The following is a 14,328-nucleotide window of genomic DNA, read 5'->3' as shown; positions in this document are numbered from 1 at the left end:
TATAAAAAGAGAAAGCTGGAATTTTATTAACTGACCCTGAAAAATCTAGTTAAAATCTTATGATGTAAAAATGATCAAATTAGTAATTGGCTAGATCACGCCACTGCACTCCAGCCTGGGTGACAGAGTGAGACTCCATCTCACAAAAAAAAAAAAAAAAAAAAAAAAAGATGCTATTAAAGAAAGGTTGGGAAGATAATCATTTTTTCCACATCGGCCCCCCAAATATTTTCATTCCTCCCGCTCCTTATCTTTTACTGATGAAGATATTTGGTAGTAAAAACAACAGATGCAAATTGCATAGCCTCTTCATGGCTCTAGCCTACCACTGATGCTGTCAACCTGGTAACCCCGTAGAAAGGAAGAGAAAAATCCAAGGGCCCAGAAAACCCGCAAAGTGGATAATTAACACCAGAGAAATCAAGATTTGGCTACTTCATCATAGCTAAAATACTAACGGGCAGGATGAGACACAGTCCCGAAACTTCCTACCAGGGGAAATGGGTTGCAGAATTACCACTATCTCGTCAATCAGGAGGGACCCTCTTGTCTCAAGGCTGACTTAATTGCCATAATTCAATTAACATGCTTCCACTAATTATATAAGCTTTTAGATGGCACTTCAACAGTAGCACCACTGAGAGTAAGTCATTTTTTTTTTCATTTTTAAACTTAGTCTTAGTTAATTATAAGTAAATTGCATTGGTTTCTTTCTCACATCCTGCCTTCAACTATTTTGCTACAAAATAATATCACATGATTTAAGAGCTCCGGGTCTTTGGCAAAAAAACAATAATAATAAGGCATGTATACCATGTGCAAAACTGTAGCATTCATAAAGAGACAGGCCCCTTCTTTCCTTGCTTCTTTCCTGTTTTTCTTCCTTCATTTCTTTCTAGATGCCAATTCTTATGAAATATTAAATGAGATAAATTACAATCACATTAATTGAAATGAACATGTATTTTCTAAATTCTCAGACCTAGAACAATGTCTGGCTCAATACAGATTTGTTAAATAATTATCAATATTAATTATTGGATGAGATACTTTGGGGTGTGGTAGAGAAAGGCTGAGGAGGGCTAGAAGCCCTAAGATCTAAAATAACAGAGTGTATATGTTCTTTCATGAGATAAGATGTAAAAGCAGGAACACAACAAATCACTCAAAAACTACCCGGAATTGAAGATACTGAAGAGGAATGCAGAGCATACATCATGAAAATGGTAAATCAGATTAACTCTTCCATTGAGAAAGATAAGAAGATGGGTTTTCAATGTCAGTTATCTTATCTACATACAAATGAAAGTTGACAAATGTAAATTACCTGCTACAAACCAATGGACAGTGGATCCATCACAGTTGGATAGATTTCAACAAAGCAAAGGATGCCACACTAGAATTGACCCAGTGCTAATTTGCATACAGCGAAGATTCATTTTGATACACCTTTATAGAGTTCATTTTAAATGAAAGTGCAAATTCTTTGTACCAAAGCATACCCAATTCTTCTATATTTTCATGATTTATGATTGAGCAGAAATCTACAGGTATGTCAGACATTTTAATAGATATTCAGGACTCCAAAGATAACTCATGAGAGAAGAATTAGAATTGCTGTGTTTTTTCCTTGAGGGCTATTTTTCTCACTTTTCTACCTAGCACTTCATTTTACTAAGACCAAAAGTTTCTCTTATGCATTTTGATGAGGCCACAGGAAGTATGAAAAGTACAGAAAAAGTAATTATATTCCCACTAATATAATCATATAAACAGGCTAGCGTTAGCTCAGTTAGTGAGAAAAAGACATTTTAAAATGGAAGCAGCCACCATGCTATGCAGGGTTACCATGACAAAGGAGAGTTTGACCCAGGAAGATGAGACTAACAACTCCCCATCTTCAGGTCTCAGACTGTCAGATCCTTATGGAAACTTTCTTTCCTTTTCCCCAGACATCAAGCCTCTGGTTATTGGCTACTTTTACTTATAGAACACTGATCACTTGAAATTCATTAATTATTAGCAGTCCATGAATGCTTGTTCTTCCCAAAACGCCTGAATGTCCCTTGAGTCCATGTTAGCTCACCATGATGTTTCTGGCCTGGTGCTTCTGTGCCTGCTATAAGTATTCTTATGGAGTCAGGAAAAGAAAGTAAGGCTCCTTTCTCATTCTGCCAACGCCCCCGTATTAGTTGGAAGACTTTCAATTGCACGTGATAAGCATCTAGCTTAAATTACTTTAAGAAGGCAATAAGGCTTGAAGGCCAGCACACTTATAAAACCCAGCCTTGAAAAGGCCGGTCTTGAGACTATATCCTCTCACTTTCCACTCACGCATTCCAAGGAAGGATTCAGATTGGCTCAGCATAGGTCATATGTCCACACCTTGGACTAATCTCTTTGGCTAGAAAAATATGGTACAAAATCCGCCCAACCAGAATCCAGTGACCGCTTCTGCGATTGAGGAAGGTGCAGAGTGCTGCGTCCCCAGCCCTGACAGCCACAGATAGCCTTGTGTTGTGGGAGAAGTTGAAACTAGCAAAAAGGGTCGGGGGGTGTTGGGCACGTAAAACAAAGATGCACATGGAGGCTCCCAGCCTTCATCTAGAGGAAGAGGAAATGTTTCTACAGTTCTGGATTTTCAACAACAACAGCCTTGATATGGGCTGCTTTTATTTTATTTCATTTTTTAAGAGCTTTATGAATTTATGACAGTTCAAATGATCATTTCTATCTCTATTAGACCCTTTTGTAAAAAAAAAAAAGTATGCCCACATGCCAGTAGCAATATTTAACAATTTAATTCAGAGTGCTACCATTAGTTACTTCTGATTGACTTGGAAAATAATACAGACACCATGTTTTATTTTGAGGAAAAGTCTGAGAGTAGTAATCAGATCAGGGGCAAAAAGTATGTATCTACTTCATTCTCAAGGATAGTTTATTGCTCCTATCCATAGGAGCATGGAGTGACCAGTAATATCTGCTTCTTCTGGGACCCCAGAACTCCCCGCTGTCTTCCTGTGTGCTCAGATGTTTTCTCGTGCTAAAGCTATACATGTAAATCAAGCCCTGTTACGCAGAGATGTGAACAAGAGGACTGATTTTTTTTCTTTACGAGTTATACTTCAGCCTACATGTGGCTGCACGTGAAATATCAATTTTTTCCTCTTTTTTACTTTGCGTGACATTGGGCCTCTTCTCTATTTACACAGGACAGAAGAAAAGTTTGAGGAGGTAAAAGGGTCACTGGGCCCATTATCCTGGCCGTCTATAGTTTTCTCCTGCCATGTCCTCTCATCCATCATTGTCCTCCCTAAAAACTCATCTATGCTCCTTGAGTTTTGATTATTTTTCCTTAGGTAGTGCCCCTTTTAGGGAACTTACTTGAAGATCATTATATTCTCTGCTAAGTAGTTTGGCCAGAACTTTCCTGTTGATCCCAGTTTTCTGTCTACTCAGATTCTGTTTCCCTTGTTCCTGCCATGCGGGGAATATTTGCATTCTTTCTGATGGTGGGGAACTGTGCAGTAATCTTACACCATATGTATTTTTATATTGAAAGTCATGAGATCTTTATTTTGCATTCCTTAACTGTGACCCATCATCCATTTCCCATCCTTCACAAGGGCAACCCGGGTCGGCATGCATCTCCACCAGAGAATTCCCAGAGACGCCCGGGAATTTGGTCCTTTTATCTCTCGCTTTTTTGGCAAGGGGTGGGGGCTGGGTATGCTTGCTTGTTTACATTGAGAGAAGCACTTTTAAGTTCTAGTCTCTCCAACTGTCTAACCCCCACGTACTCTATGCTCATAACACCGATGCCGTGATAGTTTAAGTTAAAAAATAAGCACAAGCCCAAGGGAGTAAAGAAGGGGCCTAGATGGGAAACAAATCAGATATTGAAACACTTGTGCCTCAGCCACTCATCCTTGCTCCCTTACAGAAGAAATGTAGTGGTGGATGATTCTGGGGACAAAGGATTTTCAGCCTTTTCCATTGCTGTGTTCTGCAGAACACGGTTTCTAGGAGATGGGAAAAACGTGTTCGAGGGTCAAATGAGTTTTGCGAACAGCATATCGGAATTCACGGAACATATTAGCATAGTAAAAGCTCTGACGATTTCATATTAAATGAATCTGTTTACCTTTGTTTACCTCAGCATTCCCTAAACTTATTTGAGCTTGAAACATTTGCCACAGTTTACCCAGGGGCAACCTGCAGAACGACATTCCTTGGACTACCCAATTAGAAGACAAAGAAATACAGTTTTATTATCTTAAAAGTGACACACTCTTTGCAGATATTAAGGACATGAGTTTAATTTCCTTCCTCAGTTATTGTTCACTGCGTGTCTCAGAGGCTGGAGCCATGGGTCTTATTGACTCAGAGGCAGAGCTCTGAAGACAGGTTCTTGACATTTTGAGCAAGACAATAGGCAGGCGAAATAGGCTCTACGGAGAGGGGAAGGATTTTTAAAACTTTCTTTAGCTCCTGTTTGACATATCTGGGGATAAGTCTGGTGGACTGGACAGAATTTTACATGAGGGACATCTAGGCAGGAAGAGGAAGTGGAAAGGAAAGCCCATTTCTTCTAGTGCTGGCAACATTAGGAGGATAACTATGGCAAGAAAGGGTGGAAAGTGAATTGATCAGCTCTGTTCCAATTTCCCCTCCTGGGCCTTTGGTTTCAAGAGGAGGAAGGAGTAGTGAGTAAATACAGAAGTACTCCAGTGCCCAGTTCCTACAGGAGGCCTTGGGTTTAGCCGCTGGCATGGACAGGGAAAGTAAGTGTTTGGAATTTCATTTGACTGCTCAGCTCTAGGTTTCTCTATGGTGTGGCTGACACCCACGCATTCCACAGCATTCAAGGGCAGATGAATTGTCAGCCAGCCTTGCCTGGGGCCACACAGGTCTAGTGGTACTGCTCTACAGTGATTCTTAGTGTCACAGAGAACTAGGATGAGGAGCTGACTCAGCCAGGAAGGGCCACTAGACCCTGATCAAGATGAGAGAAGCTGGCATACAAGGTCTGCCAGCCCTGCCTCTAGTATTTGTACCAGCAGGAATTGAGGGCAAAACAGGGGCACTGTGTGGTCTCTGACCCCTCACTCCATCCTCTACAAGATCATGTGAGCCCCGCTGCTTGCCCAGCTGTGCACTGGATGCCCTGTTGTAGAGATCTGGGGAAAAGCGGCAGAAATGATTGAGGCATATATAAGGAAACATATATAAGAAACTATATTTTCTCTGCATATATGAATTTTAATGTGATTGAAATTTCAGCATTGCTACGTATTTTTTTTTTTTTTTTTTTTTTTTTTTTTTTTTTTGTACTCAGTGAAGTTTAGATGGGACCACTTAATCTCCAGGCATTTGTTTTCCCTCAAATGGCAGGATTGCCACAGTAAACCCTAAAGTGTGGTACTACACACTATTGTGTGGTACTGTGATTATTGGTTGATTGGACCATGGGCTACTTCACTACAGAGGCCTAGTTTCATTCTTCTTTCTCCCAACACACAGAGTAGCACCTTAATATAATATGCATTCAATAAATGATAGTTGAAATGAATGAATGAATAAAATATGCTTAGGCTCTGCATCTCAGTAGATGCTCTAGGGAGAAGCTCATCTACAGATTCTTTTTGACTAAAGGAAGAAAAATGAGTCTTCCTTGGTGAGTTTGATGACAGCTACCTTTCTTCATAGGCCTATGTCCTTTCTTCTTTTCCTTACCTCCTCTATCTCTATTCAATTACTTTCTTTGTACTCCGCCTGTTTTGGAAATGCACTGGAGACGGAGGTAGCTGGCAGAATGAAGGAGTGGTCTCGCTGTTGACTTTTCCCAAATCCTCCTAAACTGTCACTCAAGAAGATTCTTACATTTCTATGGCAATTCTTGGCTTAAAGAAAAAATCAGAACCCTCTGTTTATAGTGTGATAATCTTACTAATCACTCCATGATTTTCCCTGTCTTTATCGTGCACTCTATGCCTTTCCACCATTATGAGCTCTACAGGCCAGATGCAGGTGGCAAGCCTTTGTAGTTTTTATACTCTCTTCTGTGTTCCCATGAGGCTTTTATCATACCTTTATGATGACACATTTTGTTGGATTATAAGTGAACTGATTTGCATGTCTGTTTTCTCCTACAGACTGCAAGCTCTTTGAGAACCTTTGCTTTCATTGTTGCCTCTTCATGTTTTATGGTGCTTCATACAATGTGCAAATGCAATATATGTTTGCTAAGTGATCAAACTGGGTATCTTATGATTCTTTAAAAGCAGAAAAAGGAAAATCTTACTTTCCCAATGTTTGTAAGTCTTTATGTTTTTCTGTCCCAACCAGCTCATCAAGCCTATCAAACTTCTGTCCTTCCTCCAACCATTCGTCTAGCTGAAGACATGTCAGAGTATTTCCAGGAACACCCAGGAGGACATTCAGAAATAAGTCCATTTGAATCCTCCTTCTCTGACAGCTTTGATATGTGCCCCTCCCATATCACATCGCTCAGGAACAGTCCTACTTCCCTGCCTGGGGAAGCTCTTACAGCTCCTAGAGATGCAAAGCTCTCAAATTGCAAAATGGTGCTGAGTTCCCTTCAGCTCTCACTGCACTGGAATCATACTGAGATCCAGGAGAAATGTGAAGAAGACTCCCTCTTTTCTCCTTGTGTCCTTCCCACAAAAGCCAGAAGAGATGTGTGTTTTGGTAGCTGTCTCTGGAAAGGGGCTACTCCATGGCCCCTTTCAGGTCTCAGTGCCAAAAAGAAGTATTCTCTAGATTCCCAACTAGGGGTTAAATGCCTATGTGTACTCTTATCAGACTTGTAGCTTTCTTTTTCTCATAATCTTATCATGATGGATTGCAAGTGCCAAATGACTTAACAGTTTCTTCCATTAGCCTGACAGCTCTATGGAGGCAAAGATAATATATTGTTCATTCTTACATTCTCTTTACTCATCTTTCTGTGTGGCATACAATAAAGGTAATAATAGTAATAATAATAATACTCATAGTAAATATTTGTATTGTACTTTCTCTGAACCAGATACTCTTCTAAGTGCTTTGCCTATATTAGCTCATTCCGTCCACATGACAACACTTTAGGCAGATACTATTATTATCTACATTATCTACATTTTACATGAGGATAAACTGAGGTACAGAGGGGCCAAGTAACTTTCCTAAAGTCATCCAGCAGGTAATTGGTGGAGCTTAAATTTAAACAGAGGAATCAGGCACCAGAGTTCATGTGCTCAATCACTGGACTACACTCCACTATGTTACACTACACAACTTGATACATTGTTACTCCGGATAAGGAGTTCATTCTTGGAAGCAGACATAGACTGGGCTGAGGGGACTCCTAGCGCAAGGAGTAGAGAGCTTATGTTTATGGATGGGACAGGGGAGTGTGAACAGGATGCAGGAGTGGAGAAGGCTGATAGAAGAGTGACTGGTTGGAGAACCCAGAGAAGAGTCAGCGGCACACTTAGCAGCTGGTATAAGTAGGACATTTAAAGGAGACAGAGAAATGCCTAAAGGGGAGTTTTGGATAATTTTCTTTGTGGGGCAGTCTCTAAAATTCCCCTGCTACTTCTTCTAGAAAAGGTATAGATCTGCATTATTCTTTAATTCAGCCTTTTTTTTTTTTTTTGGCAGGATCTCACTCTGTCACTCAGGCCAGAGTGCAGTGGTGTGATCATGGCTCACTGCAGCCTCGACCTCCCCAGGCTCAGGTAAGCCTCCCACCTCAGCTTCCTGAGTAGCTGGGACTACAGGCATATGCCACCGTACCTCGCTAATTTTTATATTTTTTGTAGAGATGGGGTTTTGCCATGTTGTCCAAGTTGGCCTCAAATTCCTGGGCTCAAGTAATCCTCTCACTTCAGCCTCCCAAAGTGCTGGGATTACAGGTATGAGCCACCTTGCCTGGCCTAGCTTTTTCTTTAATGAAAACATCTTGTTAAGACTGGGCTAAGTGGAGTTCCAGAATTTGAATCCATTTTATAAGCAAATAGTGAGGTGTGTGAGTTGAATGCTACAGCCTCAACTCTCTTTGAATCTCCTGGGGGAAGAACGAGGAGAAATGGCTCAGGCCAGAGCCTGAAGCTAGCTGTATCTAGGATTTCTGATCAAGTTCTCTTATGTTTTGGAGATTAAGGGTACGTGCATCCAAGAAACTGCAAAAGAGAAAGAGGGAAGGAAAGGTCGAGATGGTGCAGAAATAAGAACAACGGAAAGTGAGAGAGGATGTAGAAAAACCTGCTTCTTTGATTTGTATGGTGTGATTTCTGAAATTGCTCCAGCCTCTACAGGATTTATGTGGCTTCATTAATCACACTTTCTTTTGAAATGGAATTTTCTGCCTCAAAGCCTTTGAACGCTGACATTCAAATACAATATATTCTTTTAAAGTCACCTCTGGATAAAGACAACACTGTTGAGGTAATTCCCCCAGATTGTAGGTGGAGTCTGTTTGTTCCTCTGATCTTGATAATATGCTGAAAATAGGACCTCCTTTCAGAGAACAGAGAGGTCCGGTAAGATTAGGGTCCTGGATGCTGACACCCTGGGCCAGGAATCCGTGGAGGAAAAAAAAAAGAAAGAAAAAGCCCCTGGTCTTGGATGAACGACAAAAAGCAGCGCCATCTAGTGGCAATTTCACTTATCCTGGTGCATCTTGACCGGGACCTCCCTGCCTGGCTCTTTGCTTATTATCAGAGGGACCGGAACACACAAGTTCACCCTTCTAGTGGCTGCATGACCCGCAATCAAACGACAGAGCTTAGGTGAAAACATGCGCGTCTTACAGCTGCTGCCAGTCACAGTGGCTCAACCCAAGGCATGTTTATTTTTGGTTGACTTTGGTATGCTGGGAAGTCGGTACAAACAACATAGAACAAAGATTACGGCTCTGGGAAGGAAAGGAAGGGAAGGGGGGTACTGGTCATCAGGATTCACACCAGATACACGTCCCCTTACCTAATCCACATAATCTCCCCAGTTTGGTAAGAAACAAAAGCACAAAGAGGTCAAGTCCAAAGTCAAGGAGTCAAAAGTGGCAGAGGCAGGATCTGAATCCAGGTCTCTTTAGAAAATCATTCTTTCAGATTTAGTTTTTGTCAGAATTTTCCTTCCTGGAAGACCCACATTTCCAGGCCTTGCCACAGATCTTCAGCCTTTAAGGGTGATGTTATTAGATAAGTGATAACACCTTAGACCAGTTAGGAGCACCGGCGGAATTGTCAATGTCTCATGCTTCCTATGGCTGAGCTACAGAGGGAAGAAACAGTCCCTTCATCATCCCTCAATGCTCAGATCCTGTGGGTGAAACTACAGCAGCTGTTGGTGGGTAAGCACTTTCTTTTCGCAAAGCCACCACCAGCTGACACTCCTGGGTCCACTGCTGCTCCAGTGTCCTGCACCTTAGGAGCGCCCCCTCCCCACCACTGCTACCATGGGGCCTGAAGCAACAACCTCTCTGGCCAGCAGTACTCCCTGAAAGTGAATTCCATCCATTCAGATTCTGATGTAATAAATCATTCTCTATGCATTGGCATATTTTTATTGGAAAAAAACCACTTAACATTCTTCATAATTTGGAATAGATGTTAGTTTTTAAATAAGAAAGTATTCATTGTATGACTAATTTACTTTGAATTCAATTTATGACTTAATCAGAAAAATAAATGTTAATTTCTTTTATTTATGAAAGCTCACTAAAATGTAGGTATAGAAAATATTGTACTATAAGCCCTCTCCAAATCAATAGGTTAATGGTGGAGATTAAGAAGATAGCTCTGACCCACTATACTGCAGGGAGCAAGCAAGAAAGAGGCATTTAGGTAAAGTCATAAGCTTATGGTAATAAAGCAAGCATATGTAGTTCTGAATTTTTAATTCAGGTACTCAATTACAGTTACATGGGTAAAATTTTTTTTTGCTTGAACAAACTCTAGTAGATAACTGACTGCTGCTGCCAACATGAGGGACAGAAAATAACAGATTACACAGCAAATTAAGACTTCCCCTTGCCATGGTAGTTGACTCCTAGGAAGAAAAGAAAAAAAGCTTTCCTGACTTTTCAATGCGCAAATGATGTTATAATTTGAATAAACAGATCCAGGGTATGACAATGTAACTGGTGAAAACTACAGTTGTCCAAGTCATGTGATCAAAATCAGGATTCTGTCCTTTTTCGAAAGTTTCCTCATTAATGTTAAAAACTTGTGAAGGAATCTAGTTTGAGAATGACTTGCCTTTTCCCTGAAATGCTTTTATTTATTTATTTACTTATTTATTTGAGACACAACCTTATCCTGTCACCCAGGCTGGAGTACAGTAGCACGATCTCAGCTTACTGCAACCTCTGCCTCCCAGGTTCAAGTGAGTCTCATGCCTCAGCCTCCCAAGTAGCTGGGATGACAGGCAACCGCCATCTTGCCTAGTTAATTTTTGTATTTTTTTGTAGAGAGGGGGTTTTGTCATTTTGACCAGGCTGGTCTTGAACTCATGACCTCAAGTGATCCACCCACCTTGGCCTCCCAAAGTGCTGGGATTACAAGTGTGAACCACCATGTCCAGCCCTGAAATGCTTTATAATTGACATTTTGGAGAGACAGTTTTTGTAAGATTATATCATAGTCTCCCTGATTTTTCATGAGCAGGTGTTGGGTTTGGTATAAAATGTAGACAATCTGGGCATGGAAATAATGGGGCCTTTGAGATATTTATCAAATGATTCTACAAAATTTAAAAGCAGATAATTTCTCAATGTAATTCAAAATTAGACTTTTCTCTCATAACTTGGGCTTTAACATTTCTGAAAACTAACTCAATGTTGTATTGGTTTTAGAGTAAAAACACATTTTAACAACAGCAAGGAGGAAATCCAATGTCAGTAAACTCTTTGTTGATGAAAACAACCATTGGTTATTATGACACTCGGTCACAATAACCTAATGAAGAGTGAACCAGGACAGAAACTTGGACATGGATCTGGTCACTCAGTAGATCCTGACTCTTCTTCTACCCCTGGGTTGTCATCTACTTGATTACATTTTTTTTTTTAAACTTCTGAAATCAATGGTAAAGAGTCCTTTTCCTAATGGAAAACTCACTCTCCAGAGTCTGTCCATGGAGGCTGGATGGTGGGTGAGGCAGCCTTAAAATAGTAAGAATAAATATGACTTGTTGCATGCCTGCTAGGCACCAGTGTTGCCTTTCTACTATGTGCTCCTGTATTAAGTGGCTTTTGTTTGTTTGTATATTATTCTTTTAATTCTCAAGGTACTATCTCCCTTCTCTCCCCCCGCCTTTTTTTTTTTTTTAAACTGCGACAGCTTAGATAACTTGCCCAAATTCAAGTTGATTTATTTGGTAGAGTCAGGAAGATTTTGTGCTCTTTACTAGCTGAGTTGGGAGCACTGTCATCCAGGGGAAAAGGCCTCTCTTGGTGAGACAGAGGAGAGAAAACAGGAAGTACTCCCCTGGTCCAGGCAGTTGCCCTGTGTCCCTATGCTCAAAAAGTTGAGTCCAGACTAATTGTCATATTCTGACCTCCTCTTTCCCACTGCTTTTCTTTCTCACAAGGCAGTAAACATGTTAGTAGTTTGGCAACTGAACTCTTGGGTTGGTGGAAGTAGACAGCCACCAAATGGTGTGCTTGAGTAGTACAGTGGGAAAAGCTTCTGAGGGAGACAATTGAGATGTCTCTAGGGCTAGCAATGCTCTCCACTCTGAGACTGGCCTCAAGACAAGGGAGGGTAGGAGTTCTCTTGTATGCTACATATATCTATCCCCATGTACACAGCTGATTGGTCCAGTGAGGGACACCTGACCAAAGGTAAGCCATTAAGATCCTTCCCTAGTGTTTTTTGACCAGTAAGGGAATCTCCTGCTGGAGGCAATGCTTCAGATACAAAGGTAGGAGTTGCTGCCGGCTGCCATGTTTCTTGCCATGTAGAAGTCAGTTTCAGAGAATAAAAGCAATATTCAGAAAGAAATATGGGGTGAGATGGAGAGAGTTGGTTCTGGTCATCTGTTATTCCCTAGTTCCAATTGTTTCTTAAGCCCCTGCTCTACCCATTCCTGGGTACACCGTTCTCTCTAAATCAGTACATGTTGTTTCTTTAGCTTGTAACCATTGAATTCAGACCAACACAATCTCCTTCTTCAAATGAGAAATTCATTGTGCTTTCAGCCTCTTAATAAAATACAAATAACCATAGATGGGCTTATTCTGTTTTAATGTAAGAAAATTGCAATTCAGCTGTCTTCTTGAAACAGTATTAGTACCAGGCAGCTGAGGACTTGCAGACTTGAGGCAAAGCCTAGGTTAAACTCTTTGGAGAAGGGAAAGCAGAATTTGTGGGGGATAAGGGGTAAGGGGTGAGGACTGGGGAATTTGCCATATTTAGGAAGAGGAGACCTCAGAGAAGAAAATGGTCTTGAAAGTGAGTATTGAAAGAGGAAATAAGCACATTTTACTTACATCATAATACTATGAGGCCAATATTTTTGGGTCCATAATCAGAGACTGATCTTTTTTTGGAAAGGGAGAAGAGATATTTATTGCAGTTTTTCTAGAATATTACTTCTAAGAATTTGCTGGCTCTGAAAGAACTTGATAGATTCTGTTTCTAGTCTCTGCACATATTTTTATTTGAAAATATTTTTAGTATTACATAAATAACAAATATGAATTTTTGCTAGGCTGTCTGTGAGACAGGGGTTGGGGCATTGAAAAACACCTTCTAGTGACCCCTTATTTAAAACATAGTGGGGTATAATTTTAGAGCAGTAAAACCTTATTATAACACACTTACAGTTGACATTTTCCGGCTGTATTGTCCATGTTTTTAAGTCCTGGAGAAAGGCCCATTAAAGCTGTGTTTCTCACATTAATTCAACATTTAACCACTTACAATACAAACCCCAGTCTTTTGGAAAATGTCATTAAATTTTTTTCGCCATATATGGACATTATTTATTGTTTGAGCCCCATTGTCTACTTATAATATGCCCTTTATCAGACCCAAATGCCCACTTCAGAGATTTTCGTTTTGAGCAACAACTGGCTTCTTACATTATCCAATGATGCAGGAAAGTTAAATTACAGCCAGTTCATATCATAGAAACAAAATGTTTCCTGCAATTACTGATAAGGGACAGTTCATTTTCTCTCTGTCATCCTGAAAAAACCCTCCTAACAACAATTCATGCCTGGTTAAACAGGATTTCCACATCTACTGCTGACATCTTTCCAAATAATTCAGGGTTGTTATTACTGTATAGCCCTGGCAAGGCTCAAAAGCAAGCAGACTTGACGAGTCTGCTCAAAGCAGAGCTTAAGTAGTTGTAATTAATAATAATTACATGCCCACTACACTCCAGTTTTATCACATTACCCGTCGATGCAAATAAAAAACCCCACACGCAACACACTTGCAACAGGATTAGTCACTCTGCATATGCCATCTCCCTAAAGTTGAAAATATTCATAATGATTTCTGTTTTATTGATTTTCATGATTGCATGTCTGGTTGCAAATGTTGTTTAGATGCAATACAGCTTGGGATCAGTCTTATTCTTTTCCAAAAACCTTCTCCCCTCCTGCCGTGACTCGGATTCGAACCGAGGTTGCTGCGGCCACAACGCAGAGTACTAACCACTATACGATCACGGCAAGCTACCGAAGAGCTGAGCACTAAGCTTTCTCTAAGAGCTATTGCAATATTAAAATTTGTGGAAACACTGCCATCTATTGTCTAAATATGTACACTTTCTTAATACTGGGAAGGAGAAGCTGTGTTCCCGTGATTTCTAATTATTTAGAGGAACAATAACAAATTCCTTGAAAATAAAACTAACGTTGTCTTCTTGGCAGGGAAAATTGAATAGGAGAGGATTCACTGGGTTTGCTGTCCAGGAAATGGTGATGAAGGTAACAAGACTAAGAGATACCACTCTGTTGACTCACACTTCCTATGTTTAATCAATAATGGATATGGATTTCCCACCCCAACTACCACCAAATAATGTTGCATTGAATAACGTATGAGCCTCTTTTGTGCATTTTTTCACCACTAGCCTTATTTCCATTTGCTTAGGCAGCACAACAATAAAAAATATAGCAAGAACAAAATGGCCTGAGGACTGCAGAGACTCAGAAAGACTTGCTTTTCCTACTAGGGGAAGCCAAAGTCAGTACATCCTGACTGAGCAAAGGCTCCCTTTCAAACTCATTGATCCCTGAAGCTAGTTTTCTCCCCACCAGAATATAGGCCTTAAAGCCACAATAATCTCAGCAAGAAAAGC

The 14,328-nt window shown here is 40.5% G+C and overlaps 1 non-coding gene across 1 annotated transcript; it reads right to left on the bottom strand.

Moving 5' to 3' along the window:
* Nucleotides 1-13,624: 13,624 nt before the first annotated feature.
* TRNAH-GUG lies at nt 13,625-13,696 on the bottom strand. The gene has a single exon. It is a non-coding gene; the product is annotated as a tRNA-His (tRNA).
* Nucleotides 13,697-14,328: the final 632 nt, after the last annotated feature.

Source organism: Colobus angolensis, unplaced genomic scaffold (genome assembly GCF_000951035.1).
Source record: "Colobus angolensis palliatus isolate OR3802 unplaced genomic scaffold, Cang.pa_1.0 Scaffold86, whole genome shotgun sequence".
Lineage (NCBI taxonomy): Eukaryota > Metazoa > Chordata > Mammalia > Primates > Cercopithecidae > Colobus > Colobus angolensis.
Note: the sequence above shows the minus strand (reverse complement) of the source record. Positions and strands in the feature narration are given on the sequence as shown.